This window comes from Meleagris gallopavo, chromosome 9, assembly GCF_000146605.3.
Source record: "Meleagris gallopavo isolate NT-WF06-2002-E0010 breed Aviagen turkey brand Nicholas breeding stock chromosome 9, Turkey_5.1, whole genome shotgun sequence".
NCBI classification, from domain to species: domain Eukaryota; kingdom Metazoa; phylum Chordata; class Aves; order Galliformes; family Phasianidae; genus Meleagris; species Meleagris gallopavo.
This window is the reverse complement of record NC_015019.2, coordinates 8,389,180-8,416,965: the sequence shown is the minus strand read 5'-3', so window position 1 is coordinate 8,416,965 and position 27,786 is coordinate 8,389,180. Positions and strand designations below refer to the sequence as shown.

The 27,786-nt window shown below is 38.5% G+C and overlaps 1 protein-coding gene across 4 annotated transcripts in view; it reads left to right on the top strand.

The window, feature by feature from the left end:
* Window positions 1-27,786, top strand: part of DACH2 (dachshund family transcription factor 2) — a 238,708-nt gene that overhangs the window by 95,372 nt on the left and 115,550 nt on the right. For all 4 annotated transcript variants that reach the window (XM_031554655.1, XM_031554654.1, XM_031554653.1 and 1 more), the window contains exon 3: window positions 10,067-10,182. The gene's annotated coding sequence lies outside the window, so the exon portion shown is untranslated. The remainder of the gene's footprint in view (window positions 1-10,066; window positions 10,183-27,786) is intronic.

The following is a 27,786-nucleotide window of genomic DNA, read 5'->3' as shown; positions in this document are numbered from 1 at the left end:
GGGGGTTGCCCCGATGCTGGTCCTCCTTGCCACAGGGCTACCACCAGAATGGCTTCTCTGGGTGCATGGAGGAGCATGAGATGAGGTGGCTGTGTGCTGACAGGACTTCATAAAGTAGCAAGCCCTATTGTGCAGATGTTTCAGGTACATGTGCTTGCCTGGTATTTTCCCTGTGGGACCTTGCTAGATATATCTGCTCTTGGAGAGGCATTTTCCTCTGCTCTGGGGCACCTGGTCAGTGTGTGCCTCACGTGTGCAGGGCCTTGCTGGCAGGCAGGGTGTCAGTGCACAGTGCCATCTGTAGCAGCATCTTAGGGTACTAAAGATAAATCTAAGACGAATTTTGAAATAACTTTTTCTGCCTTTTCTGTACTTTCATGGTCCTAAAGCTTTGCACTTCGTTGTTTGAAAATAGTTCTGTGATTTTGCATTAGAGAGATTATCTATCTCAATAGCTGGCAAGTTAACTCAGCACTAACAGTCCCAAAATCTGGAAGGATAAAGGTGAAACACTCTACACTGCTAACCTATACTGCCTGTTCAATTCCGTACTATTCATTACCACCACCTAACTAAAAAGTACTTTCCATGTTGTGAAGGTTAACAGGCAGGTGATTCCTTCTGGATGCATCACAGAGGCTCATTTTGATTGCTGTGAACAAACCTTTTCAGCACGGATATAGGTGCAAAGGGTACTGTGGAGGACTGTTTCTGTCTTCTTTCATTTGTTATTCTTCGAAAGATAAATTTCTGTTCTCTAACCCTAAATTTTGGAGTGTCCTTGCAAAATTCTGAATGCACTAAACTTTGTAATGCAGAGATCAAAATCAGTTAAAGCAAGAGTAGTTTCCCATTGCATTGAACTGGACTACTATGAAAACGTTGTGCTGCCGTGCTATAATATAGCACTGTGACAGCATTAGCTATCATCTCCTGTGGGTTGTTTGTTACAGAGTGCTGTAAATATGTCAAGTGCTTGCTATTAGGTTTTTGTCTTTAGATAATAGGCTTAAACAGACACATTTTTTACAAGTTTTATTGAATTGAATCTTATGGAGAAGCAGCTCAGTGGAAAACAGCAATATTTCAAAAACCTTTCTTTACAGCAATGTTCTCCTAAATTGACATTGAATTCAGATACAGGTCAAAAATAAAACTTGTTAAGACATAATATACTTCAGACATATATGAAAAATCATGAGGACGTGTAATAGATGGTGATTCCTTGTTATGAGAGTATCCATGCAAATGTGTTAGAAGTATGTCTGTGGAAACTGTAAAAGAGTGCTTGAAAAAATTGGTGCTAAATTAAATGAAATGAAAACAGATTTATAGCTCAGTGTAGTGGCACTAGGTTGGATTGTACTCTACAGTATATGCGATGTAAAGCTGCAGTAAGGAAAGTGAATTTCCTCTTGCCTTTCCTCATTCACTTTTCAGTACTTTTTTTTCCCCTTTGAGGTAAATTCTAGTGTTTTTATGCAGATAATTTTCTCATTCAGGTATTTTCTTTGTAGGTGAGATTGAGACTATTGTTGTCACCATGCTGTCTTCACACATTGCTGTTCCCAAGCAACAGTGCATGATTCAGTTCTATGGTCCTGATTTTGGGATCTGTGTCTTCCAGGAGTGATAGCTGGGCTGAGCGATGTCCTCTGCCCAGGGCAGAGCTTGCTGACAGCCTAGAAATTGAGCTGTCAGTTGGGGAGAGAAGGCCATCAGGCTCTGAACAAATACACAGTGAATAGAGGGTGGTAGCAGAGACCTATGTGGTTCTGTCTGTGTACTGGATTTGAGGGTTACTGAAAGAGGATTGCTAACATTTCCTGTGGCTTTTGGAGGTTATCCATTAAGGGCTTCGCTTTATCTATGTCTTTACCAACATGAACTGTTGCCTGGTTGGAGTAGAGCTGTATGTGCTCCTATGCTGCTCTCAGTGCTGCCTTCACATCTGTTTACATCGCTCCTGAACTTCCAAGTTGCAGGTGGAAAAAATCCTAAATATTCTTTTAAGTGGGCTTCCTTTTACAGAACGAAAATTGCATACTATAATACCCGTGATCTCCAGTGTTTCACAGCTTTCACTGGAGTCAAAACACAGCAGTACTATCTGAGTAGCTGAGCTGAAGCTTGCAGAGTTCATTACGTACTTGGCAGTATCTCTCGGGTATCCGGCACGTTCACATTGAGTTAGGTGGTTGTCTTGGGTGAGTATTGTTCTGAAACACATCTGTAAGTTAAATTTGTGGCTCTGGTGGTGTGGAATATGGCATGATTCCAGCACTGACAGGCGCACTCCTGCTAGCTTTAGTCCAGCTAGAGAGTGTGACAGCAACAAAGAACCAGCTGCAGGAACTGTGCCACACTGGTATGATCTCAAGTTGCTAAAAGAACAGTAGTTTATCCATGCCACTGCATCTTGACTGATTCATGTACTGATTTAATTAATTTATATTAAATTAGTGGGGATATATATTACACAAGCTGACATTTCATTACTGACATACCCTTAAATTGAAATGGTGCAGTGCGTTACTTAGGTCTTCTATTTTGTGTACAGTGTGAATCAACAGAATTCTAAAATTTGGTGATCTGACAGGTGTTACAGGAAAACATAGCAAGAATGTTGAGACACTTCTTATATCTTCAGGAAGCATGGTTTTAGAAAATCAAGATTGAATAAAAGATTGTAAAATGAAACTTAGGAAACATTAGAATTTTATGTATTTTCATGATTTCAGGGTCACATTATGTGAGTATTTGGGGTTAGAAGAACTGTAACTAGGTCAAGTAAATGAAGTATAAAATAGCTTCACAGTTATACTTTCTGTCAGGTGAGTAGTCAACTCTTAAATTGTCTGTTCCATCACGTTTCTCTCTTTGACAAAGAAAAAACTTAATGAATCTTTATCAAGAAAATGTCAACGCTGGTATTAATAATTGGAAATATATTTGAAAAACGTATTGGAAAATGTAGAAACCAAGAACTTGCTGTGGGCTAAAAAGGGAGGATAAAGCAGAGCGCTCTGCATCTGTCTACAGGTAGGTGGATTTCTTGGGCTTGCCAAGGAAGGCAGGTCTCCCGGGAGGGACTGGGTAGAACTTTACATCTATGAAATAAATAGGCATATTTTAGAGCATGTTGGAATATGGGGTTTCTCTGCCGTGGAGAAGATCCTCTGGTGAGCACAAATCTATCTTTATGTGTGAAAATCTCACAATGGCAAAACATGACAAGTCCTCAGAAATCTGAAGTGTCTGTTAACCAGAAAAATGTAAGGGGTTTTCCATGTCTGTTGAGTAGATGACAAAAAGTACCTTGTATGAATTAAATCAAGGAAAACTAGGTTAGATGTCACCCCCCGCTCCCCCATAAACCCGTCCTGACAGGAAGGCTGGCCTGGGCACTGTTGTGGGTTGCCTGGGGATATCATGAAGTCTCCAGCACCGAGGGTTTTCAGAGGCAGGCTGCACTAGTATTTGTCAGGAATGATTTGATTGCTCATGATTCTGCCTTGGGGCAGAGGTAGAGAGAGCAGGTGACTTCCTGAGGCTGATTCCGGCTTTACGTGTCTTTGAGTGAACCCAGCAAGCCAACACCCCAAAGACTGGGGCTGCTTCTCTGGCATTTTGCTGTTGCCTCATATTCTGAAGAGTTTGATAGCTTTTTGTACGCTGCTATAGAGCACTGGGGTAACTGCTGACCTGATGTATTCAGCAAAATAATGGTATCCAGCTGGATGGGCGGTGCTTTGGTTTGTTGAAGGATGGGAACAGAACTGGTACCAAAGTGAAGGAAGAGCTTTATTAGACAGATGGTGAATTGCTGTGTGGCTGAGAGGTCGTCAGTCCCTCAGGAGAGGAACTGTGTGTGGACCTTCAGAGAGACTTGGTGATACACATTTCCAGCTCCTTTGTATCACTACTGTCTATGCTGGTGGGTGCTGAACAAAGGGAAGGTCAAAGGCATGAAATGCTGCTGGCAGAAAGATTTATCCAGGCCCGGAGTACTTGCTGTGATGCAGCGGTTCTGCCGTCAGGCTGCTCCTTTTATCTTCCTGAAGTTAGGAGTTGGATGCAGGTCGGAGTCGTTGGGCCTCTGTGGGCTGAGATCTGGGATTCCTGGAAGCTGCGAGAGGGGAACTGTGCTGTGTAGCAGCACTGACGGGGTTCTGCTGATGCAAATGCTTGCTGGCATAGCTGCGCATACAGCAGATGTCAGCAGGGATGTTTCCGAGCTAACTGATGCACTCCTTGACAAGGGAATTATATGCAATATTATTCAGATCTGTGTAGGACTTTCTCTAACCTGTGATTTTTAGGAAGGACATGGTGGTATTGTGCTACTTCACATTTTTAATGGTAAAACTGATAAAAATGCAGTATTCACTTTAATCCCACCTCTGAAGAATTCGGAGGTGTTAAGCAGTCCTTTTTGTTGTAACAGTAACACCAATTCGTAATGACAGAACAATGGTTCAGATTCGTGTATGTAGCTTTAGGAATATAGTTCCACTGACATTTTTACCGAGGCTGATATTCAGAACTTTCCTCACTGAAAAAGCCTGGAGAGTCGAGTGGAAAGACTTTGTTTGGAGGTCAGAGCTTTCCTCTGCAATTTCCTTCTGTTGGATGTGGGGAGGAGGGAGCATGCTTAGCCCCGTGGAAGATGAGCCGTGGCTTCTCGTGCCAGCGTGGGCACTATTTTATGAGAGTTGCCATAGGGACCAGGTTCTAGTTATCAGCTCAAACAACTTCATGTATGATTAATGTTAATTGCCCATTTTGCATGGGTGACTTTTTTCCTCCTGCTGAATTGGCTCTTGTTGCCTTTGATGTGGCTGGCGATCCAATGTCCTGCAATGGTTAGACAAGTGATCAGTTTGCCAGCGCTGAGAGGAGACAGAATCAGGTTGCTGCGAGGTCAGAGTTTGCTTCTCTTCTCAAACACTGAGAGGTCAAGTAGAGTTTAACTACCATTGGCATCTTTGAAATGTTGTAATAAACACCAAAGTAAGGAGATTATTTTTAATCCATGCTGCAACTAAAAATCTTATGGTAATAAAAGGAAATGACTTTAACTGAAGTTATCAGGAATGTTATGTTTATTGATAAAGACTTCAAAGAGTACCTTTCACAATCACTAGCCTGTATTTCACGATCTTTGAGGAAAGTAAAGTTGTAATTTCTGGTTCCCGTTTGAATTTCAGAAAAGCAACTAAGGTGGTTTTTCATTTGTAAGCACTTGCACCAGTTGCTGCTGTTATCAGAGCAATTTACACGATGTGTGATACACTACTTCTGTATTTCTCCTCTAAGCCTAATAAAATACATTGCTGTTGAAGAAACATGCGGTATGTATGAGAGTTTTCTAAATCACAAGTCTAGCATATTTTTATGTCACATATTTCAAGCCCTGTGGAATCAATAATTAATTTATTAACTGGATATCTTTTGAAAAAACAAAATCAGCAGTCCTTGCTAAGCCGTGTACTGCTAATTCATAAATAGTTGATGACAAAAATGAAAGTGTAACGGTAAAATTCAGATTTTAACGATCAAAGTATTGGATACCTCACCTATCACAACTTGGAATAAATATATCACAGAATGTGTCATATCTCATTGACACTGTGAGACATAATGCTTTCCCTTGTTATCTAGCTAACTGCCAACTCTACAAAGTTTATAGGGTGCTAAGATAATGTGCTGGTGGTAATCCACTTCAGTTGCAGAAATATGAAGTACTGTTGAAATATATTTCTACTTGGTTTATTCTTTGCTCTCAAGAGGTTAGGATACTATTTCAGTTCCTCTAAAGAGGCCCAGAGAATGAAAACCAAAACATCAGGATAAATTATGCTAAATGCTGGACTAGACCCCAGAGGAAATCATGCTTCTTTGGTACAGTATTCGTCCATTTATCTTACAAATGTTACATCTAATGTTAATTTTGTAAAGGGAAAGCATTCAGAGATTCATCTAATTCTTTTAATAATAGCGGTAGTGTTAGAGTGTTATTTGTCAAACTAAAACCATCGTAACTTACTTTTCTAGTTGTGACAGCCCATTCATACTGAAAATATTTAAGACTACTAATACATAACATTTTATTTCACAAAACACAAATAACCTGGTAATTAAACTCCAAAACTTAACAAATAATTGCCAGCAAGCAATTACCATTCAATTAAAGAGTAATTACATGGTTATTTGTGCCCTGTAAAATAAAGCATTACTGAAATCAGTAACGCAATCAATATTTTAGCAGAAACAGGATGCTGCAGTGATGGACCTTTCAACCTGTGCTGATTAAATTGTCATCCAAATAACAGTTTCCTAGTTAAATCACCACGTGTTTATTTGTCTTGATGAATATGCAAATTCATTTCTGATTCCAGTAAATCTCTTATATTTGAAGCATAAAAGTAGAGCACTATCGTACATCAACAGTAATGTGCTGTATGTTTCCACAGATTATTTATATTTTACAAGTGTTGATGAATTTGTGGGTTTTCCAAAATATGCTTGTCTATAATGGTTCTAAAATAGAATTTTAAAAGTTGGGGTTGATAGAAACTTTCAAATTAAAATTCCTTGGAACGTTTAAAGGATAAATAATAAAGTTAAATCTCAACAGGAGTGGAAAATAAAGGAAAAAACTCGCACTGTGAGTGGTTTCTGAACATTTTTTATATAATTTTCAGCAGTCGGATGTACTCATAAAGTGTATTTTATTCTCTGATGAATTTCATTCTGAAAAGAATACAGAAACAAACAGTGTTGAGATCATATTGTCCTGACAGGTCATTGTTCTCTTTCATACTTAGTGCCCTTTTGGCAGGGCAGGATAGTGGGAGCCTAAGCACAGGTAAAACCCCAAGCCTCCAGCCATCTCTCTTGGCAAGTAATTGATGAGTCAGAGTTTTTTTGTTGTGTTTTGTTTTGTTTTTTAGGGATAATAGTAGAATTTTATCAGAGCTGGCCAATTTATTTGCACTCAGGTAGTAGAAAGAATATGATTACCAAATATATATTAACGGGAGATTGTATTGTACTTCTCCTTTAGACTCTGTGGTCTTGACTGTGGCCATAAATCTACTTTAACATTAAAATAATTTAAAGATACAATTTAAAGATTGAAGTAACATCTTACTGAGGATTGAGTCACTTTCCATTCTTAAGGGCAAATTAATGGCAAATACAAAATGTAAAGAAATGCTAGAAATTGTTCAAAGCTGATCATTCAGCTTCCTGCTTCCTTTGTTATCAGCAAGGAAGAAATGAGCTTTTAAGTATTTAACTTCCCTTAATGACATGAAGGAAAAAGTGGAAAAGAAACAGCAATAAAAGAGCTAGGTGTCAGAAGATATGGGGAAATAATATTAAATAAATTTCATATGTTTATGCTAGTGCTGCTAACATTTCAAAGTTAATAGTTACAAAATCATAAATTATGACTTAATCTTCTGAAATTATAGTCCTGCTTCCTTTCTGAAGGCATTTATTAGAAATTTTCTCTAAATTGTGAGGGTCGGATATGTTTTAAATAGAAAGTGTGAATCAAAATTCCAGGCTTCCTAAGGTGATAAGAGTTACTGTGTGGGCAGTGGAAATGTGCAGACGGACAAGTGAGTTTCATTGCTTGGCAGCGCCAGCCCCAGCGCTGGCAGCAGCGCGGTCTGTGATAAAGCGAAGCACACAGCATGTTTGGATGCACTGAGCTTTTGTTTCCTTTGTGTAGATCTTTCATTTAAATGTAAGATTTACATCAAACATTTTTATCCTGTCTCTGAGATTTCTGCTTTATGTTTGAACGAAAACGCCGGAATTTTCTTTCAGCCAAAAACTATAAATGCTTGTATTCAAATAGGTGCTTTCTTTGAGCTGTGGTGTCCTCCCAAGAAGAAACCTTGGTTATGGTACATCAAAAATAATAAATCATAAATGTTTCTTCATAAATTCTTTTAGAAATATTCGATTTATTTATTTATTTTTAGATTTTTTTTACAGCTTATATCAACATACAGAGTTTTGCACATATTTTGTAGTATCTGAGCTTGAGAAGGGAATGCTTTGTGGTTTTGTTGGTTGAACCGTTGGAGAAAGCTGCTCATTTTCGGTGTTTTATTTTTGAGATTTTTTTGCAAATGCATTAAGTGCCAGTTAAGCACCTAGAGATTCATGTGTATGCACAGACTTGTGTAAATTGAAATTGTAACAACTCCTTTTTATGTCACATCTCTACATACAAGGCTAATAACCATACATAATAGTGTATGGTAGATGACCATTCAGCAGGTGTCTTTAATAGGTAATCCATTTGTGCATCTAACTTCCTGTGAAATTTGCATGCTGTTATTTTAGGTTTACCTTATTAAAGCCTCATGAGTCTGGGCTTCCATAGTAAGCTGTACTTTAAAGCCATCATAGTAGAATAAAGCATAACAAAGTAAAATAGAAAACACACTAAATAAGATGAAATACAAAATGGGCAAACCTGAAGCTAAAAAAAGGACAGGATAGTTATTTAGAGAGAAAATAATAAACTGGAAAAATGATTTTGTGCTACCTTGATGTACAGTAAAACAAAATAGCACTAGCACAGTGTGTGAAAAATGAACACGTTAATGGTACCTCTGCGCAGTGTTGCTGGAAGTTGTCTTCATCTAAACACAGAGTTTGTCTTACATTGATGGAGAGCTTTGGCACTATAAGTTGATGGAGTGAGGTTTAACTGAAATGTCTTTGTGGACTTGAAGTCATTTTGGAAATGCTCTCTATTCAAACCTCATTCATTGTTGCAGCTTAGTTACTTCATGCAGTGTTTCACTATATTTTGTCAGGAGCTCTATTATTCAGCAAAGCAAAAATTGTTTTGATCTAAGGGAAGCAGGAGTACTTCGGCAAACATTAGGAGGTTATATTTTTATTATTTGTCTTGGGGAAGTTGATTCAAATGGTCTTTGCTCTGTAAATCTGTATTGTGGTAGCTGTATAGCATGGTTTCATGCAGGCATACTGACCTAAGAGATGAATGTGATAGCTAAAAAATAGATACTGTAAATGAATATTCAGATCTTCAACATTTTGGATTAAAAATCACAAGCATAATTCATAAGGTGGTTGGAGATGGGAGTTTTTGACAGGTTGGACATTCTTGGTTTAACCTATGTGTGGTGGTCAAAACCACAAGTCAATCTATGAAGTAGACAGCTTTGGAAAAGCTGAATGTTAAATTAGTGCTGAGTCTTCAGAAATAGGCTGTTACCTGCCATGATTCAGAACATGGCAGTTAATATCATAAAGATTGCATTGTGTTGAAATTTGAGTCAGTGTGGCTTTTCAGCTTGCATGGTGCATGTGCATGGGGGGCAGTTACTGCTGAGATCTCTCTGTTAGTGACCTGTAAGAGCTGGGAAACCTTGGCTAGTACGTGGATTGTAGAGGTGCATGTGGGTATGCCTCCTTGAAGCCAGGCTGGCTGAGATGCTGTGGAAGCGCCTGGAAACAGCGGTTATATTCAATTGAATCTGAGCTAATAAATTCCGGTGGACCTAATCTGAATGGCTCTGGTGTCCCCCCAGTCATTGCATCATTAATCTACGTTACCCAAAAACCTCCGTTTGTGAGATGAGTAAAGCATCTAGTTGCATTTTCAAGACTTCACCCACATGCACGTGAATCTCTTGTGCTCCATTTTGCAGACAGGAATACTGAGAAACATGTATTAGCAAAGTAGTGATACGTTAGGACTAGAATCTGGATTGATTTGTTTTTGCTATTTTAATGGAGCTAAAATGAAAGTTTTCTCATCATTTATGTGACGTAGAGCTCACGACTGTGTTAACTATAGGTGCTGTTTGACAGCGTATTGTTAGTTCATTTGAAATCTATACAGTTATTGTATGCTTCATTGACTGAGGTTTTTTTTCCTTCTAGGCAAGAACTGCTAATATAATCTTACATATTTTTGATAGTTTGCCTATTTTATACATATATCATGTATAGTAAGCAAATATTTGAAAAATAAAAAGCGTTTTCATTTCTCTTCTTGTTTCATCAGCTCACGGCCAGGAAGACCCCCGAAGCGTTCACTTGGAGTTGCGATTCAGGAAAATGCACGTCTTCTGCCCCATGGAGTTCCAGGCCTCTTATCACCAGGCCTTATCTCTCCGACAGGTAATAAAATCCATCAGATGATCAGCCTCATCTCTTCATACTGCACAGCAGTTAAAATAAACTAATATTGATCCAAGTGCCTTGTCCTTCATGGCTTTTTCAAGCTTTAGCAGAGGTTACATTATTGGATTTTTTGAGTGTTCATGAAAATTCTGTTTTGTTGCTGCAGTGACTGAAATCTAGTGGATTTGTAATTTAGTTCTTTATTAATTGTAATTTCCTTACAGGAAATTCCATTAAATGTTATTTTAGTAGAAGGGAAAAAAAAAAAAGTAGAAAATGAGCAATTGTTTCAGAGAGCCCTGTAGCATGCATTTCTTCCTTTCAAATGCATGTGTGTTTTAGTTCTCATGGGATATGAACAGCGTGGCTAATGTGTATTGTGTTGTAACATTGTTAATGTATGCTGGGAAGATAGCAAAATGCTTTTAAGAGCTGTAAAAGAAACACTCAAAAAACAGATAAGTTCACGTTACCACAGTAGATTCTATTTTAATAATCTACATTAAATATCATAATAAAAAAAGAAGCATAAAAACGTGAAATTACAAGCAATCTCTACTCAAAATGTAATGCATGGTGTTTTATTCCACTTTATTAGTCAAGTCTTAAGTCCCTAATTAAGCTATTTTGATGAGTATTTCAATTTTTTTTTAATTGATGGTATGCCAAAGACAAACGAGTTTATTTTGGTAATAAAATCAAGAGGGTACAGCTATATTGACAGACTATATTCCTAATAGTAGTTATTTAAATATCCAAGAGGCTTAGCAGTTTTAGGATTACTATCAAAGTCCAGTGTAAACATGTTGTATCTCTAACAGCAAACTTAAAGGTTTTAGCGGAATGCAGAGAACAGCTCACAGCAATCATAGAATTAAGCGTTTGTCTCTAATGCAGTGACTGTGGTCTCTGCTCACAAAACCTGTTGCAGTGTGATTGAGTGCCTCAGTGGGTCCCAGTGTTTTCAGCCGAGTGACAAAGCTGAGGTCTTTGATTCCTCCTACAACTCCAAGCATCGTGACAGTTTCACAGAGAACCAATAACCCTTTTCTGTGAAAATGGAAATAAACATTCTTAAGCAATAGTCAGAGAAACCCAAAGTAGTTAATGTAAGTATAAAAGCCTTTTAGTACAGCCAGATGCCACAGTCAAACAAGTGCAACTTCACACACTGTAAATACATGCAGCAGAGTTTGGGAATTGTATGTTTACTCATAACTAACAACTGACAGTTTTAGTATCTCTGTCATGTACTTAGCCCAGGAATTTCATGGGTATTTAATTGTTTGGATTATTACCAATAGACAGGAGAGCACAAGAGTCACCATACTTGTGAGAAATCTGGAATATTGCATAGTGCTTTTCCACCTTTTTTTAATGCACGTTACCGTGTTTCTTTAAATTGGAAAATATTTGGCAAACTGTGTTGCACAGTAAAATAGAATCTAGACACAGCGTCTCACATATATTAAGTATTACAGTGTTTGAATAAAAATGTTTAAAGCGTAGTTATTTCTAGACTTTGACTTTTTTTGTAATCTGAAGCGGTGACTGGGACATATCCCACTTCATTTACCTTGTGGAGGATTGTGTAAGGAGATTGCCCCCAAGTGCTGCCTTTCAGCTGAGGCCCAGGGTGGCTGCATTTCTGACCTTGTGAGCTGTATGTGAAAACCTTTGTGTGACCAAATGGCAGAAGTCACACACAAACCTCAAGCAGCTGAAAGGGTGTTCTGCAATTAAGTTGCAGAGAAGAGAAAACACACAATTCCAAAGCATCACAGTCATTGAGTGCTCAGGTGAGATGGATCCCTGAGGGTGAAGCGTCCTGTAGCCAGCCCATGGCACAGGTGCTCTGCACCAATGGCTGTGTAGTCTCAGCACTCAGGACTCAGAACCCCTGAAGTTTTGGTCTTGTTTTGTTCATAAAGAAAAGCAGCATAGAGAAAGTTGGGGTAAGTGCTGAGTAAGGAGGGGTGCCAGAAGAGTCACTTGTGAACTCAGTGGGGGATCTAAGCTGTTGCAAACTTGATGGAGCACCTGGGATATGAAGCCTCCATTAGCTTTATTTATATCTGTTTTCACTTAATTACTGTCTGCTTTCCTCTGGTTGCTTTCAACACTTCTGCAGTTGGATTCTTTCCTTTTGGCTGAGTTAAGAACAAAAAACATTTTAACACTTATTAAAGAATGAAGGTTTTTCTACCCGACTTCTGAGTGGTGGTTAATAGAGTAAAAGTTGCAAGGATATTAAAGTGTTGTGTATCAGCCAAGTGTTAATTTACTTATTTGGGATCTCACTTGTATATGGTTTGCAGATGGTTATGTTAATCTGCCTACAATATTTAAAAAAAAATAAAAATCAGACTCTCTCTTCTTATTGTTTTTTTTTTTTTTTTTTAAGACATTTTCTGATGAGACCAAATTACCATCAAAACTGTTTTATTCTTCAGATAACTCATTTTGGTAACAGACTCCATGTTAGCAGATGTAGTGTGATTCATCCATCCATTTCATTTTCTAGTTTTGCCTCCCCTTTAGCCTATGGTTTCATTCAAGTGAAGCAGTGCTGACCATACGTGCTGTTGGTTAGATGGATACGTCTCAAGAAGTTGCTGTTCTGGCCATAGAACTCAGATCTGTCTGTAGTGTGTATTACAGGAATGATGATTAGCAACTTCCTGCAGACTTGGGTGAGCCATCTGCGTTTCCATTCCTTGAAATGTGCTGTTATTTTCATCACCCATTTGGTTTGTGTCAGTTCAGTTTACATGGTCATTTTCACATAATAAACAGGTAGTTAAATTAGGCATACTGCATTTCCCAGTGCAGAGTGTAATTTTTTACATCTTGGCAAAGAGGACTACAGCTACTCTCACGTGCAAGAAATTGGGAAAGCAGTTTAAGTGAAGCATCTATGTTTTCAAACATTTCCAGCTACCTTCTGCCTTTGGGGAATGGGAACGTTTGAGGACGAGGCTGGAGCAGCAGGGTGGCTAACCCTGCAGTGATTGAGAACGATGGGGCAGCGTGCCTGGGATGCATGCTGATGGGAAGGGCTTGAGCAAGCAGCACAATGACCCTGCCCAAGAGCTGATATTTGAGTACTGTCCATTTTGCATTAGCTTAGGAGAAAGTGTTGTGCTTCCTGTATTCTTGTAGGAAATGTCGAAATCAGCGTGGTGCCCCTGCCTGCTGTGAGGGCAAGGGAAAAATCCCATATGTCAGTGAGGGACAGTTATCAAAGGCTTTCTTCATTTTCTTCACACAATGCAGTGTGATGAAGTGACATTAATAGGAGATAAAGCGTTTGGGTTTTTTTGTTAATGTACAGGGCTTTGTCTTCAGTATATCTTAACAAGACAGTTGGGACTTACTGATGGAACTTTTAGGCTCCAAAGCAGCGGTTTACTGTGTGCAGAGAAAGTGAAATCCATTATGTTACTTAAATCAGTAGTTCAGAAAACTGTTGATACAGAGTGAAGCTGCTAGAGAAGCTGGATCTTGTCATAGTTGTTCTGCCTGTAATCTAGCTCATACCCAAAGAGGTTTAAAGAAAGCACTATATGAAGTCTTCATTACAGATTTTTCTCTATTCAATGTGTTGAAACACTACTATTATTTCTATAAAATAAAAACAGATAATGTTTATCTGAATAGCTGTTTGTCTAGAGTTTATAAGAAACAATAATTAAAATGTTGACTCGTTTGTGCAGACATGAACAGTTTTTCAGTGTAATTTTAACTTAAAAATAGTTAAGAATGTTTGAACTGCATAGTTTCAAGATTTGATATTTCAGTGAAATTTCTGTTGTAATAGATAAACCAGATAACATCACTGTGGGAATTAAGCAAAAAACACCATACAGGAGAATGGTAACTTTGTGCATTACTTCCATTCAGCAGTGCTTTTTTAGCAGTCACTCAGCCTTTCCAGGGAACAGAGAGACAGCAATATTTGCTGTAGTGTTTGAGCTTGTATTGGTTGCATCTGTTTAGGAGGAATGGAAGCGGCTAGAGGCTTCTAACACCTTTGATTCCCAGTTGTTTGTTATGGAGGTGAGCACGTGGCCTCACAACAGAGCCCTGCTGCCTGTGGGAACTCCTCTGTACCACTGCTCCACAGGTCTCCTCCTTGTTGGCTTTTTTTTTAATATGAGTGCAGCCATAGTGCCTGTGGGTCTGTCCTGCCTGTGGAACTGGAAGATGTGCCCAGGGTTGAGGAGCAGAGCAGCATGGACATCCCTTAGGAGAGGTGCAGTGGGACTGAAGGCAGCAAATCCGCTCCATGTGCTCGGAGACCAGCAGTGCCACAACCAGGTTCTGAGGGTGTCTGTGTTCATACTGTAACGTCTGATATTAAGAAAGCTACTTGAAGAATAAACATTCATTCAGGGTCTCCTAACAGTAAATTTATGGATTGATTTCACCTCTTGAGATGTTAGATGTAGGGCTGCTGTGGCTGGCAGCAGTCCTAGAACCTCTGAGAGCAGACGATCAGGGAGTTAAAGGGAACATTTTACTTTCTCAAAATACTTCACTGAGCATTTTTGTATGTTTACATACTATTTCTGCAGCTCATTTCACTGTCTACCATAATCCTTTTTTTTTTTTTCAGTTGTCATAGATGTCACTTTAAAGTTCCATTTATAATGTGAAACATATGTACAACTTTGTCATTGTTGGCATTACCTGGCTTGGTAGAAATTATTATTTTTAATCGAAGGCAAACATACTGGTTAAGGATACTGCAGCACTTCCCTGCCAATGGGGAACATTAACAGTTTATAAATTGTTCTTGGTGACAATTCAGCAGTGAATTACTTTGATATATATGGCTAATAAATTAATATGATTAAGTTAATGAGTGGTACAAGTGTTGCCAAACTCCACTCGTCGGGCTTTTAATGCTGCTCTGCATTTGCAGCTCTAGCTTCCCCCTGTGGTGAGAGGATCAGTGCTACCTACGCACTGTCATTGTGATAAATGGCATATCCCACAGTGCCCTGCACTCCATCTGCTGTGTCCCCAAAATGAGAAATATTTTATACAAATCACACACTCAGAAGCTCAAAGGACTGTAGAAAGATCTGTTTTTTCAAACTGTAATAAAAATGCATACATCTCTTTAGCAACTCTTCATTTTTACTGTCATAATGAATGCGTATAGCTTTGGGAAATGAAAACTCATGTGAGTAACATAGGAAAGTTATCCACTGCACAGTAAAGCTGACAAATAAGTTACACGCTCACTCTTTTATCATGAAATGTTCCTAGATAAAAAATGATGTTAGAACATCCATTTAACTGGATTTTAAAATTAAAGACCGCATATGCTGCATGATTGAGTACCACCCCATCTTGTGCCAGCACATTTCTGTGCTGAAGGGAGCATGAATTCGAGTGAATGAGGAATTTGGGATCGTATCATTACTCTTTAAAATACAGCCATTCACTAGAGTTCTGATGATCTGAGTGACCGTGAGTCACTAAGTTCCCCTTTCCTTCCCTGTTTTAATATTTTCTTTCTTTAGAGATCCATTTTTAGTGTCTGATTTATCTGTGTAGGACATTAGGTTTGTGATATATGAATACTTAAAGCTGTTGAGAATTTACTGAATTGTTAACCTTGTTGTAAATTTAATTTACACGTAGCGTCAGCTACTAATTATTGTCCAAGAAGTGTGAAACTCAGTAATACACTTTCATTTGTAAGCATTTGAAGATTTTTATTTTTTTTTTTTTATCGATACTACTGAATTTATCTTTTGAGATGACAAAGTTAGGCTAAAATGGTCACATTAAGAGAATTAAGACTGGATTCTCTGGGCAAGTAAGGCAGGTCTGCTCACAATTTGTCTTGTTTTGCCTGTGGAAGGGAACTATTTGAAATCATTGGTGCAAGTATCGCATAGCTAACAAAATCAGCACGTTTTCATCTGTCTGTCCTTATAATCTGTGACATTCTTTTCTACCAATTTTTTTCTTAGCCTGATGTCCTAAGGCATTGAGGTCTATAATGATCCTAATACCTCTCTGCCTCTCTCCATCACATCTTTAACTGCCTTTGGAACTAGTTGAGCTTTTTTACATTGTCGTGAAATGTCCTAAAGCAAAAAATGGTAATGGGAGATATAAAAGATTTGTTATCTTTAGCTCTTTCTGTTATCTGGAGGTTTGATTTGACAATAATAGCGGGACTGTTGTAACTGAAGATTTTCTCTTAGGTTTTATTTTTCTACGTGATTGTATGATTAATTTGAACAATTCCATTCTGAAATGTTTTTCACTTGGTAGCTTTATCCAGTATCACATCAAATGCACTTAAATGCCTTATGAATGCTTGTGTAAGAATCCCAGACAACTGCATGTTTTATACATTCTTACATTTTAATGTAAGGGTCTGATTTTCATTTGCTGAAGTTATGATGTTATTGAATAATTTTTATGTTAATGCTAATGGAGGATGGCTTTCTGACATAGCTGGTTATGGTCAATGAGCAAGTCATTGAGTGCATGTAGCCAGTAATCGTCTGGTAACAAATCAAGCTTCTTCAGATTTGGGAGTGTTTCTTGGGGTGGCACATGATTCGTGCATTTGTAGCAAATTTTGTACTAGCAACAGAACTAAATTTTCTGGAATATAACATCAGGGACAAGAAGCATAGATCCTTACTGATTGTCTTCCTTGCTTTAGATTTATCCAGCAGTATTTCAAACAACCTGGTAAGCTCAGGGTAACTGTGCACAGGTTTTATTCCTATGACTTGAAAGCTGAGGTCTGTCAGAGGTTATAAACAAAAATTTAATTGTAGGATATATTTAAATTGATACAATTGTGACTGGTTTGATGATACATGCCTGGTTGCGGAAAAATGTTGATTCACCATCTATTTACGGTGCTAAAATCTGCTGTATTCAGGTTTGTAATATTCTTTTAAAATGCTGCATTCACATCTAAATTAGATTTGAGTAGTGCAGTTTCCCATAGGAAAACTTAGGCTGTATTTTAGTAAAATTCTTGGTGAAGCAACACTGTTACAAGTTGTTCAAAAGTATTAAACGGGGAATTAATCTCACTGGATTGAAAAGTAAGCATGTGCTATACCTAAATCCAAGTATTTCCATAGCTATAATTCTGGTCAGGGATTAAGTACTTCCAGTGTTCAACAGCTGCAGTGCTTCAGTCCTTGTCTTACAGACCTCTGGACTCCTAAACAAGCAAAGTACTTAAGTGTGTTTTTAAAAATTAAGCACCTGAGTAATTCCACTGATGTGGGTTGCATTACTTGTTTGCTTTAATGAGCGTCTTACTATTTATTAGGACATTTTGGAGATCATGTTCTATAAGGATTCTTTTGCGAAACTGAATTTGTGAAGCATGTCAAACCACTACTAACATTCCGCATCCTTCTGTTGTCTTGTGTGAGCTAGGGTTCGTGAGAAGCAGCAGTATATTATTTGAAAAAAAGATGGAAAAAATGTTAACCAAAAGATTGCTGATAGGGAGTTCACATGGAAGATGACAGTTTTGTTCTCTTTGGCCTCATGGAGCAGTTCAGAGTTAGGCGAGCAGCTAACACTTGTGAGTGCAAGGAGGTGGGTAGAAATCTTGCTTGTCTAAGGAAAGTGGTTTGCAAAATGCTACTGCAAGTTCTTCCTTTTCAAAGTGTTTCCTTGGTGCAAGGCAGTGACAGCCAATGGTCTGAATGTTTTGTTTGCTGCTGATGATTTTTGGAGTAACCTTTGCATTGTGTTTGTAAAAAGGAGAGCATAGCTTTCTGAGAGGACAAATGTTTTAAATAAGGCAAAGCCTGCTGTGTGTGAACAAGAGGGATGAATGTGAGCCCAGCTATGCAAAGCAGGGAAAAACCTCCCTGGTATTCTGAGGGAGAAGGTTTTGCATACAGTGAGGGCAGAAAGCTGGGATAATTGGGATTAGCAATGAGAGCCGCTTTCCACAAGAGCAGACCTGTGCTGCACAAAGGTGCAGTGGATGCAGTTGATGTTTCCTCCAGGAAGAAGAATGAGATCTTCTTTCAGTCCTTCCCAAGCAGTACAACATGATGCCAAGTGCTGGCAACAAAACAGAGTTCATGAGGAAAGGAAAGCACTGCTTACTGAGCATTCTAGGGAGGCACATGTTTTAATTTTGAAACTATCGTCACTAAAATAGATTTCATTGTCTGATCATCCTCATTAAGTTACTGGAATCATATCACATTTCACTGGAAATATATTCTGATCATATAGACTTCTATCGCAGTTAAAATGAACAGATGTAAAGGAAAACAAGCTGTCTGAATGAGCCTAGTGTTGTACCCTGCCCTCTTGCTGAAGAGAGAGAACCTCTTCATGCTGGTAGTAACTGATCTTATCCTGTCATGGTGTGCCTGTTTGGAAGGTAGCAGGTCTAGAGTTTTGGGGGGATTCTGTCTAGCAACTGTATTTGTCCTCAAATTCATTGCAAAGAAAAGTCATTCCTGGAGCTAACAACCGCTTGTGGCTTGAATGTGAAAAGCTTACTTCAGAAAGAAAAGTATTTTATATAATACATGCCTGAATGTACATGACAGACGTTTTATTAGGAAAGGAAAGCCTTTATTAAAATATAATGATCTACATTGTTTTTATGTAATCTAATGAATTACAGTAAGAGCCTGAGAAATGAGCTGGAAAAGTTAGAGTAACTCTCCCATGAAAGTGAGCTATGATAACCTTTTTGTAATTCTTCTACATGTTGAAAGAGTGTTTCTACACAGACTTATTAAATTAGGCAAGGTCACCTTTTCATTTTATTAACAGATTAGGTTTGCAAGGGGCACAAAGAAGGATAAGAATGGCTTCAATAGGTACAACTGGAAAAGGAAAGTTCAGGAGGGTTATTCATTCCCTAGTGAGCAACACAGCCAGGCTGGTAACAGTGGATAATAGGAAGGCTGAGGTATTCAGCAACTTTTTTTGTCTCAGTCTTCACTGGCAACAGCTGTAAATACAGCCCTCAAGCAAATGGTTTGGAAGGTGGGAACTGGGGGAGCCGTGAACCCTTCCTGCTGTAAGCGAAGATAAGATTTGAGACCAGTTAAGGAACCTGTACATCTGTATGTCTATGGGCCCCAGCAAGATACATCCCAGAGGCCAGAGGGAATTCACTGGCATAGTTGCCAAGTCACTGTCAATGACATTTGAAAAGGTCAGATGGTCAGGTGAAGTCCCTGTGACTGGAAAAAAGGCAGCATTGCACCCATTTATAAGAAGGGTAGAAAGGATGACCCAGGGAACTACCAACTTGTTATCCTCCCCTCTGTGTCAGAGATCATGGGGCAGATACTGATAGCTATGATAAGGCATGTGGAAGAGAGGGAATTGGTATCTCCAATTATCTCCAGCATGGCTTCACCAAGGGCATGTTCTGCCAGGCCGACTTTGTCACTTCTTACGATGGTTTAACTGCATCAGTGGACTAGGGAATTGATTTCATCTGTCTGGATGTTAGTAAGGCATTTGACATGGTCCCTGATTGCATCCTTCTCTCCAGATTGGAAATAGAGGGATTTGATGGGTGGAGTGCTGGGTGTTGGATGGATGAGGTTGTGAGATTGTACCCAGAGAGTAGTGGTCAACGGCTCAACATCTGAATGGAGATCAGTGATGAGTGATGTCCCTCAGGGGTCAGTACTGGGACCAGTGCTCTTAACTTCTTCAACAATGACATCAACAGTGAGATTGAGTGCACCTTCAGCAAGTTTGCAGATAGCACCAAGCTGCGTGGTGCAGCAGACACAGCCGAGCAACGAGATGCCATCCAGACAGACCTAGACAGGCAGCAGTGGGCCCAGGAGAACCTCATGAGATTCAGTAAATTCAAGTGCAAGATCTTTCACCTGGGTTGTGGGAACCTCTACTATCTGTACAAACTGGGGAATGTAAGGATGGAGCTGGATAGGATCTGGAGGTACTCGTGGATGGCAACCTGGATATGAGCCAGCAGTGTGCCCTTGCAGCCTAGGAAGTCAACTATATCCTGGGCTGCATCCAAAGCAGCATGGCCAGCGGGTTGAGGGAGGTGATCCTGCCCTTCTGCTTTGCTCTGGTGAGACCTCACCTTGAGCACTGCATCCAGATGAGGAGTCCTCAGTGCAGGAGAGATGTGGACCTGTTGGAATGCATACAGAGGAGGGCCACAAAAATGATTCTAGGGCTGGAACACCTCCTCTAATAAGGCCAGACTGGGAGAGCTGGTGTTCTTCGCCCTGGAGAACAGAAGGCTCTGTCTAGACCTGAGAATGGCCTTTCAGTATCTAAAGGGGGGCTGTAAGAAAGGAAGGGACAAACTATTTAGGAGGATCTGTTGTGACAAGACAAGGAGAAATTGTTACAAATTGAAAGAGAGGAGATTTAGATTGAACATAAGGGTGAAGCTTTTTTTACAGTAAGGGTGGTAAGACAGTAGAACAGGTTGCCCAGCTTGGTGGTGGAAGCTCTGTCCTTAACACACATTCATAATCAGGGTAGACCAGGCTCTGAGCAACCCTTTTTGAGCTGTAGGTGTCCCTATTCATTGTGGAGGAGTTGGACTAGGTAAACTTTAAAGGTCTTTTCCAGCTGAAATGATTCTATCATTATGTGGTCATGGATTTTCATACTGAAAAATGTGGATAAAAGAAGCATTAACTTATATCAAGTAGAGAATAGGTTGTAAAAATGTGAAATCATTTAAGACAACTTGTGTCTTTATTTTTACTGATGCACAATTGTTCTTAAAAAAAAAGCTTAATTACTGTTTTTCGCATTTGCATATTGATTGAATGTGCTTTAATAATAATGATATTTCTAAGTGGATTATCTTTCCTGACTGGTGGAGTGTTAATGTAATATTTGCATAAAGGGAAAATACTCCACAGTAATACAGGATTCTGTTCTTTTAACATACAGCGTGCAGTCATTACTTTGAAAGGTTAGCTATAAATAATAACCAGTGAAACTGGTCATGTGCTTGAAGATGAACACTTTTATTGCATTTACCAGTCTTAACCCTGTTCAGTAGGCAGGAATAAAACTAACGTCATGTCATCCAAGTTGCCTTCCCACATCTCCGCATGTATATATATACATGGATAAGGTAGAGTACTCTAGGTTATAGGCAGTAACATAAAAATATGTATGAAAGAGAATTATATTTAAAAGGTGTTACATAGATTTAATGCAGAATCTTGCTGTAGCTGTTCATGAATAATTTCAGTCAAGTCTAATTAATACAGAAAATGTCATGTATATTTCCGGTCTCTGAGAACTACTTTTTTTTTCTTCTGTATTTGCGTATGTCAAAAATAAGATTTAAGAACACACACAAAACAAAAGCAAAAGTAATCCGTAAGCTGTTTGGTATATGTAATAGAACATCCCATCAGCAGCCCCAAACTTGGAGTAAATAAAGGAGCTAATAGGGTAGATTACTTTCATATTGCATATGTTGTTTCAGATGAAAAAAATGTACAGATGCTGTTAAATGCTGCTATCGTTAACAGCTCAGTAGTTCTGCACACACAGGCAGAAAACACTGTTCTTGCTACTCGCGGCACGCAGGCGGAGTGCAGCAGAGTGCAGTTGACTTGGCCCTGGCAATCGCAGAGCAGGTGACTTGATTACACTGAAATCAGGCAGAAAATGTCCTCTTCTGGCCACTCGAGTGAATCAGTCAAATTATCGAGTGGCAAAACTAATTCTGTGCCTTGGGCCATCAGAGCTGCCACTTCCTATAAGTCAAGCCTTCATTTAGTGTGAAATTGTTTTTTATTTTATTCTCTTTCATTTATTATGCTTATTTCAGCTAATCCACTTAGTGAATGTAAATTACTTGGTATAGCAGAGCTGTTTCAGATGCGCAGCCTTCTCTTGGTGCACTGATGAAATATGAGTGCTCTCCTTTTAAGGAACTCCCAGCTCTGTTAGGAGCTGCACGGTTAAAAGTAGTGTTTTAGTTTTTCAATGGTACTCAAATGAGGAAAAGAGTTTAAATGTAATATAAAATTCACATAAAGTGCATTTGTCTGAGCTTTCCTTTAAAAGCAAATATAATTCACGTGGGTCATTGTAGGAACTGGAAACAAATCTACTATGAACTGTGGGTCATTAAGTACCAGATAATTTGAAAGAGTTTAACAGAACAACTTGGAGAACACTGAATATGGTTTTCAGCATCAAAATACTACCTTAAATTCTGGCAAGAGAAAAAGGTATGATATGATTAAAGTACACATGCAGGTGATATTCCCTAGGCAATACTTGTGTTATGTGTTTCTGTCCAAATGGCAATCCCTCATTTGACTGTACCCTCTGGTACACAGCATTAACATTTTCCAATAAAAAAAAAGAGCAAAACATATGGAGTCTTTTACTTCAAGCAAAGAAAAAATCAAAAAGAATAATGAGAATAAAACATAAAATGCCCAGGGTGATGGGTAAGGCACGTTACAGGGATTTCCTAGAGCAGACACTATGAGAGCAGAAGAACAAAAGTACCTACAAGGTGACTCCTGCAAGCATCTGAGTACGGGTTTCCTTTATGTGTAAGCTGAAAAATACGTACATACTTACATATATGCACATATATATATAAACATATGCTAAAAAAAGGAGATGTGGTTCAGCATAAACCAGATACATTGTTTTAACTCACATGCACCCATTGCTCTGAGCTGATAAGAGTCTTGAGCAGATATGAAGGGACTTGAAAGTTGGAAGGAAGTAATCAGAACCTCAAAAAGAAAAGTTGAAAGGATCATACTGTGATTAAGATGGATGCATTGCTGACAGTGTCAGACCAACAGCTGCTAAATCTAGGAGACACTTGAAAGAGTCTCTCAATTTTGTTATATATGGGAGTCGATAGGTTATTTGGGCTAAGAACACCCTATTATTCAAATTTAGCTGACCCAGAAAGCCATGACATCTTTCAGTGGCAATTCAGAGGGTTTTGCCATTTAGGTAGTGTTTTTTGATACTTCCTAGTACAAAATTTTTCTGTGTAGTCTCATATGACATATGTATATATTGATCTTGGTTTTTTTTCCTGAAATGTATTAGCTTAGTCTGTATGAGGCTTCAGAAGGCTATTTTGTACTTGCATCTGGTTAGATTGTTAATAAGTTCTCACTTGGATCTCCTTTTCAAACCTGTAAAACATGATAGCAGTTAACCAAAATTACTTTTGCCATTCTGTTTTGGAGCTGCTTCATTATCGTTTTTGATTATGGGTAATATTTTTTTTATACTAGCTTATTAATCCTATATATTAGATAAGTTTGAGTCCTAATCCTGCTGAGAATTTGTATTCATCGATTGAAGGCTTTCAGTGTACGTAGTGCATAAGAAAATACCCTGAGAATAGCTTTTTTGCTCATTGATATGACAATGTCCTTCCTTTTCTGATATGTCTCTCTTGATCTCCATTTTTCATTGCAGCATATTACTCTGCCTTTCCTCTTTATTTTTTTGTCCTTGACTTTTATGTCTACACGACAATTTGTGTTGACCTTGAGGTTGCCCTCAATTAGCTGAACCATTTCTGTATCATGGCCCACACCAAAATCCTGTGCAACGTGCTTTTTACTTGAAAGGCAGAGCCATCCTAGAAACTGTTTCGTGACCGTTTTTCTTTCCCTTTCAAGTCAGTGTTTATTTCCAGGCAATAAAAAAAAGGAGTGATACAAAAGAGATAGAAATCGGAAGCAATAAATCATAAAGGCACTTCTGGTAGGTTTCCTGTGTTCATGCCTCCAGTGTCTGTGCCATCTGCAAAAAGAGGAGGATTAGAAGAGGTTTGGATGAGGTATATAAATCTTATCTCTGAAAGTTCAGGAAACCTCTCAGGATCCAAAGGATGGCTGCCAGGGATCAAGCACAGGAATTTGACAGGTGGAATGGTGGGTTAAGCTGCCTGCGTGTTTGACCCTAAATATTGTGGGTATTGGATTGGCTGGGCTGCAGCACATTAAGGGTTCTTTTCTCTGCCACTGCTGACGGAAATCCAGGAACACTGTTTGTGTGCATCCTGCAGCTACACGTGGTTGCATCCCATCCTCCGGGTTTGGAGGCCTGAGTTAGCTAGTCTTCCTGTTAGGAATGTGTTGTTTTCTTAGTTTGAGTAATTGTATCCAATCTACAGAGAAAATACCTGTGAGCAAAAGGATATATAAATATCTTACTTAAGTTAGTTTTAATTTTGCTTAGTATTTTGCTTAGTGTGTGAAGGAAGATAACAAGCCTTTCCCAGGGCTCTTAAACATGAGAACTTAAAGGGAATGCTTAAGGCATCTTCCAACACAAGGTGCATGGATGCTGGCAAGGGAAAGGTCTGGAGACCAAAATAGGGTCTTCTGGCATCCAGTCCCCATTGTTCCATTTTGCAGTACATTTGGGTTCTGAATTTTGGATGAATTACTTTTCACTTTTCTTTTTACTTCTTATTTCTTCTCCTCTAAAAAGATATCAGCTGTTGGTTTATAGCGCGTGGGTAATGACCAGGTTGGTTAGCCAAGATCTATGAATTACTTTATTGATGGAGAATGTGTAGTACTTTAAGGTCACGATTGGAGGTTGGTGGCCCTGCCTGTGGAGGGGGGTTGGAACTTGCTGATCCTTCGGGTCCTTTTCAACCTGAGTCATTCTATGATTAGACATATCTTTAAAGAATCTTGCATTCAATGAGGGTATTCTCATTGCAGAAAGAGAAGAGTGAAAGCAGACTTTTATGTTGAAATAGTGGTGAGCTATTGTAGATTAATTAAAATTACAGTCCATCAACATTTGCATTCTATTTGGGATGTCAGTTCCAGTAAGCTTTTAAAAAATGTAGTGGTGCAAATGGAGAAGTTTCAGCAAATATTAAATGTAACAGTGAAGACTTTTGTTCCTCATTAAACCATTTCTTGATGTTTCCCGATAGATTTTCATCTAAACACTTGCTAATCCCAGAGCTCTGACAGGCAAGGCCTGCTGAATTAGGCCAACCACTGCTACAAATAGCTACTGCACATGAAACAGTAATCATTGCTTTCCAGTCTATTATTAGATTAACTTCATAGGGATTGCTTTTTTCTCCTGTGAGTTGATGCATAAATGACATGCTTTACCCTCCAATAAATCTAACAGCAGAGTGGCTATGACATGATGTTCATACCCCTTAGTCCCATGACAGATTATTTTTGATTGCTGCAGAAGTTTACAGCAGCTTGAAACCATTAGAATTTAAAGGCATCATTGAAATTTTACAGCGTACCTGACTCAGACACAACTGGGCTAGTGCTGAAGGAAGTTTGTAGGGTATGGGCTCCACTTTGTGATTACTTGTCACAAGGTACCTAGTCACACTGAGCCTGGCTGTCATTCAGAGCAGGTAAATACTCTTACGGTGCTTCACCTTCATGATCTTTCCTTGGAGAATCCAGCTTTCTGTGCATAATGCTCCGAAGCTTGGAACCTCCATCTAGAGACAATGGTGGCTCTTAAGCCTTTGGAAACAGTATTCGGTACAGACAGTGCTTGATACACATCTATGGATGAACTTACTGGAACTTACTGAATTGATGCTGCTGTTCAAGCTCTATAAGGATGTTTTCATAAGTAGAAGTTAGTGTTGTTAAAGGGTGAAGTTCGGTGTTGCTAACATATATGTGCTTTTAATAGTGTTTTTTTTTTCCAGATTTAAGAACTTTGTTTTTTCCTGATGAAACTCAGATAAAGCTCGCAAAGCTCAAGACTCTTCAAATCCAAGGTGTTTACTGCTATTTATATCTCCTGTGAATTAATAACTAGTTGGCTCTGATCTTAAACTGTGTTTATCTATTATTTCATACGACTGTGTAAAATTTGCTACTTTTACATATAAGAAAAACGACTATAAAATTATGAAGTTAGTAGAAACGTGCACCAATTTCCATGGATGTGTGTTTGTACTTATCTAATAATCATCATGTCAGACTGATCTCTAGAGGGTTCCTTAAAACTCTAAATAGATTGCTGCGCTATTCTGTGCAGCTCCTAACAGAATGTTTCGTTTTGTTTCGTCTCATAGCCTGGACAAAGTGATTGAAACTATGTATGTTTTCAACTTGTGGTCTGTGGTAGATATGTCCACTAGATTAAGGTTGGTGAATCTGGTACCAGGTTTAGAGCTAGCCTTAACACAGATCTGCTGTAGCCTCATGGGACCAATATAGTTTTTAAGTAATGCCATAATAGAGAATAAAATATGAAGATAATGTGAATTATACATATTCTTGGAAGCCAAATATGGAATTTTCAAAAGAAAGCTTTACGTTATTTGCTCTGTTTAAAAACAAACAAATAACCAAAACGGAACAGAATACATGTTTAATATTTACATATACCAAGACTCTCACTGAGTTGGTTCTCAGCTTTGCACATGTTGTGGTCATAAGCTAGATTTTTCTGAACGCTTTTTAGCTTAACTGTCCTTTTCTGAGAGAAAATCCACAAAAAGACAATCTGGTAACAAGAATGTTTTGTGGAATGCTCAAGCTCCATGTTCTTGTGTAGCAGTGTGCTTATGATACGCTCTTTTTGGAAATAGGACTGATTCTATTAAGGTAAAATATTTACTCCTTAAGATGTGAATAATAATAATAATGAAAACCTGGTAAGGCATTTGGGATTTCTAAATGCAAACTTTTCCTACAGAACCTAGAGTGTTAAAGACTATGCTCATTAACTCAGGAAAGAAAATTAGTACCTTCTGTACCCAAGCACATATTAAATTTGGTCTTACTAGAACTTGAAATTTGACCTCTGGTTCTCACAGCATTTTTGAGCAGGCTGCGGGTCTGAGCTCTGTGATACTGTTGGTACAAATATTTGATTACCTAACTTAAATGTAGTTGGGATTGGCCTACGCAATGTTGTTACAGCAGTATAGACAAGGCTGGGTGGTTTTTATGGTACTGGGCTTGCCTATAATGTGTGACCTCTTTTCTTTCTCTCCACATGGGTATTTTTACTTATTTTGTGATCTTTGGCTTTCTAAATGATGATGAAATTATAATCAATTAGGATCTGATTCACAAGACATGAAATAAAAGGTGCTGACAGTATCATATCATTTCGGAATTATGCCATTCTTCTTCTGACCTATAAGAGACAAAACTGAAGGGAATTGAGGATTAATCCATTTTCTGTATCCATATGTAACCTTGCAACATGTGGATTAGATCTTCTCTGCACCTGTAATATAACGTTTTCCTCATGCTGAAGCATAATATCTTAACTAAAACCACAGCAGCTTTCTGATGACTTCAAAGGAATCAAAAAACATATTCAGGTTGAAAGCATTTTATTGTTTGTAATTTTTAGCTTAGTGCATATTAAATGTAATAACTGATGAGTTTAGTAGAATAATCTCTTACCATATGCGAGAAACATGCTTCATAAAGTTATATACATCTTTAAGAACTGTTAACTTCTATAGAATTTGCTGCAACAAATCATGCTGAGAATGTCTTATACTTGTGTTTTCAATTGAGGTTCCAACATTTGGTTAAAGTCTATTCTGTACTTCATCTCATAATTTCCTCCAGAGAAAAG